Source organism: Balaenoptera acutorostrata, chromosome 13 (assembly GCF_949987535.1).
Source record: "Balaenoptera acutorostrata chromosome 13, mBalAcu1.1, whole genome shotgun sequence".
Lineage (NCBI taxonomy): Eukaryota > Metazoa > Chordata > Mammalia > Artiodactyla > Balaenopteridae > Balaenoptera > Balaenoptera acutorostrata.
In genome coordinates this window covers 85678373-85682791 of record NC_080076.1, presented here as the reverse complement: position 1 = coordinate 85682791, position 4419 = coordinate 85678373, and positions in this window count along the sequence as shown.

Below are 4419 nucleotides of genomic sequence, written 5' to 3'. Positions count from 1 at the left end.
GGGCCAAAACACCGCGGCCTTTCGCGGGAGCCTGGAAAAGCGAGGGGCGGGGGTTTGTCGGTGGGCGTGGTCACCGGAAGCCACACCCTGCGGGAACACGCGGTCCTGTGGTGACTCATGGAGGGGAGGTTTAAAGACGGAAGGATTCCCGCTCCCGCCCAAGCGCTGGCCCCGACCGGGACTTGATGAACTCTTCCTAGTTAATTCATTTTCTTTCCTCATTCATTCAGCTATGTATTGAGCGCCTACTGCATGTATGTACCAGCGCCCTGGGCATGGCGCTCCATTTCAGCTCTGCATCTACACAGCGCTTGAGGGTTTACAAAATAGTCAGATTCCTCATGCCCTGTTTCACAGAGCCTACAAGCTTGGGTTCAAATCTGGGCTCTTGCCTCTTACTGCCAGTAGTGACCTAGGTAAACTACTTCACTCCTCTGAGCCTCAGTTTCCTCATCTGTGAGTTGGTTGGGTATTGATAGCAATCTATCTCATAGTGCTGACATTTTGCCAACAAATATTTATTGAATGCCTCCTTTGTACCATACACTGTCCTAGGTGCTGGAGGGGTAAAGTATTGAGCAATGGACTCAGTGCCTGTCTCATATTAAGGTCTCTATAAATTTTAGTAAAAATAGTATTGATGATGACAATAATAGTAATACTAATAATTTATCAAATACTTACAATGCATCACACTGTTCTAAGGGCCCTATGTGTATGAATTCAACAACCTCATAGACGAGGATTATTATTACCCTCATTTGACAGCTGAGAAAACCATCTCAATAACCGACTTGCCCAACTAGCAAAATAAACAGCCCAAATTTGGACCCAGCTTAACCAAACGGTGACATTTAACATCTTAACATGTCCCCCCTAATATTTTGCACCGAAAAGGGTACACCATCACCTATGTAGTAGTCAAACATGTTTGCCCTGAATCCAGTCATGAAAAACAAGCAGACAAACCCAAATTGAGGGACATTCTTCAAAACAACTGTCCTGAACCCTTCAAAAAGGTCGTTATTGTGAAATATCCACACAGAAGCTAGGCAATCACCTAGATTAAGGACTAAAGAGATACAACAATTAAATGCAATATGTGATCCTTGATTGGATCCTGGTTCCCTTAAAAAAAATAGAAAGAAAAAAAAAGCTATAAAGAACATCCTTGGGACAATTGGGGAAATTTTAATATAGTACCAATGTTAAATTCCCTGATTTTGATACTCGTATTGGGTTATTTAAGACAATGTCCTTAGAAAATGCACCCTGTAGTATTTAGAGGCAGGAGAAGCAACTTACTTTCAAATGGTTCAGAAAAATATCTCTATATATATGTAGATAGATTTGTAGACAAGAGAATGAAAAGGTAATCGTGACAAAGTGTAAATTATTGGTGACTCTGGGTGAAACATATAGGAACATTCTTTGTACTATCACTGCAACTTTTATGTAACTTTGAAATTATTTCAAAATAAAAAGTTGCTGGGGCTTCCCTGGTGGCGCAGTGGTTGAGAATCTGCCTGCCAATGCAGGGGACACGGGTTCAAGCCCTGGTCTGGGAAGATACCACATGCCACGGAGCGACTAGGCCCGTGAGCCACAATTGCTGAGCCTGCGCGTCTGGAGCCTGTGCTCCGCAACAAGTGAGGCCGCGATAGTGAGAGGCCCGCGCACCGCGATGAAGAGTGGCCCCCGCTCGCCACAACTAGAGAAAGCCCTCGCATAGAAACGAAGACCCAACACAGCCATAAATAAATAAATAAAAATTAAAATAAAAATAAAAATAAAAAAAATAAAAAGTTGCTAAAATAACCTTTATACAGAAAAAAGCAGAACTGATTACATTAGGCCTCCTACATTTTGTTCAATTATCTCTTTTTTTTTTTTTTCTAGCTGCACCATGGCTTGCGGGATCTCAGTTCCCCAGCCAGGAACTGAACCCCAGCCACTGCAGTGAAAGCTCCAAGTCCTAACCACTGGACCGCCAGAACACCAGTGAACTCCAGCCTCAATTATCTCTTAAATAAACATTTCTAACATTGATGCAAGAAAAGAAAAAAGAGAGAGACACAATAACTAGCTGCAACACACAATCTTTGAATTTTAAAAATAAAAAACAGCAGCTATAAAAGACATTATTAGGGGACTTCCCTGGTGGTCCAGTGGCTAAGACTCCATGCTCCCAATTCAGGGGGCCCAGGTTCCATCCCTGATCGGGGAACTAGATCCCACACGCATGCCACAACTAAGGAATCCCGCATGCCGTTACTAAGACCTGGTGCAGCCAAATAAATTAAAAAAAAAAAAAGACAATTGGTGAAATTTGAATATGGACTTCATATTATAGTGTATGGATATTAAATTTCCTTAGTAGGATAATGGTATTGTGATTATATTAGAAAATCTTATTCAAAGGAGATGAATGCTGGGCTTCCCTGGTGGCTTAGTGGTTGGGAGTCTGCCTGCCGGTGCAGGCGACACAGGTTCGAGCCCTGGTCTGGGAAGATCCCACATGCCTCGGAGCAACTAAGCCCGTGAGCCACAACTACTGAGCCTGCGCATCTAGAGCCTGTGCTCTGCAACAAGAGAAGCCACGACAATGAGAAGCCCGCGCACCGCGATGAAGAGTATCCCCCGCTCGCCGCAACTAGAGAAAGCCCGCACACAGAAACGAAGACCCAACACAGCCAAAAATAAATAAATAAATTTATTTAAAAAAAAAAGGAGATGAATGCTGAAGTGTTTAGAGGTTCAGTGTCATGATTTCTGAAACAAATTTGCAAGTTGTTCAGGAAAAAAAGCTACACACACACATATGTATGTATGTATGTATGTATGTATGTATAAAATGAGAGAGTGAGAAAGAGGCAAAATGTAACAATAGGTAAATCTCAGTGAGGGTATATAGTTGTTCATGGAAACTATCTTGCACCTATTCTGAGGTTTGAAATTTATTTTTCCAAAAAAAATTGTTTTCCTATACAGTCGGAAACCAGAGCTATTGTTTAAGTCACTATATTAAGTTGTTATTATTATAATGGACCTAGATCCTGTCCCTTCATATGCTTTCATAGCTCTCAAAGCCTTTCCATCACCTCCACCTCTGCTCTCAACCCACCACCCCAGATTTCCGAGGCCTCTCAATTTGTCTCAGCTTCCAGCTGCCGCTTCCATCCATTCTCCACACAGCAGCCAGAATAACCTACCCAAGGAATAACATTGTCACTCCGCTGCTTAAAAGCTTTCAATGGCTTTCCAGCACCTTCTCTTATCCTTCAAGACCTTTCTGATCCCTGCTTGACTTTTGACCCCTACGCCCGCCCCCAACACACACACACACACACACACATATATCCAACCACACTAAATTGCCAGCAGTTTCTGGCGCATTTATCGCTCAGTCTCTCTCAGCACTGGGTCTTAGCACCTGCTCATCCCTTCTCTAGGACATCATCTCAGGCCAGTCTGGTTTCAGCTCCTCCTTTAAGATCCATCCAGCTCTGGACTTCCCTGGTGGCGCAGTGGTTAAGAATCCGCCTGACAATGCAGGGGATACAGGTTCGAGCCCTGGTCCAGGAAGATCCCACATGCCGCGGAGCAACTAAGCCAGCGAGCCACAACTACTAAGCCTGCACTCTAGAGCCTGCGCGTCACAACTACTGAAGCCCGCGTGCCACAACTACTGAAGCCCGAACACCTAGAGCCCGTGCTCCACAACAAGAGAAGCCACCGCAATGAGGAGACTGTGCACCGCAACGAAGAGTAGCCCCCACTCGCCGCAACTAGAGAAAGCCTGCGCACAGCAACGAAGACCCAAATAAATAAATAAATAAATAAATAAATATAAAATAATAAGATCCATCCAGCTCAAATCACCTCTCCTGGGAATCATCCTCTAACCTGCTCCAAAGCTGGACTGTTTACTGCACTTTCCATCTGGTATCCTAAATGCATGTTTACCTGTGTGTCCCACGCACTGAGGACTCAGAGGCTGTGAACTGTGGCTTAGCTTCAGATGTTTGACTGAGTGTTTAATCAAGGATTCTAAGGGAACACATGGAGGGAATAATCTGCTCCTTCCCTATTCTGATTGTTCTGGTTCATCTTTTTTTTTTAATTTTTATTGGAGCATAGATGATTTACAATGTTGTGTTAGTTTCAGGTGTACAGCAAAGTGAATCAGTTATACATATACGTATATCCACTCCTTTTTTTTAGATTCTTTTCCCATATAGGCCATTACAGAGTATTGAGTACAGTTCCCTGTGCTATACAGTAGGTCCTTATTAGTTATCTATTTTATGTATAGTAGTGTGTACATGTCAATCCCAATCTCCCAACTTATCCCTCCCCACCTTATCCCCTGGTAATCATAAATTTGTTTCCTACATCTGTGACTGTACTTCTGTTTTA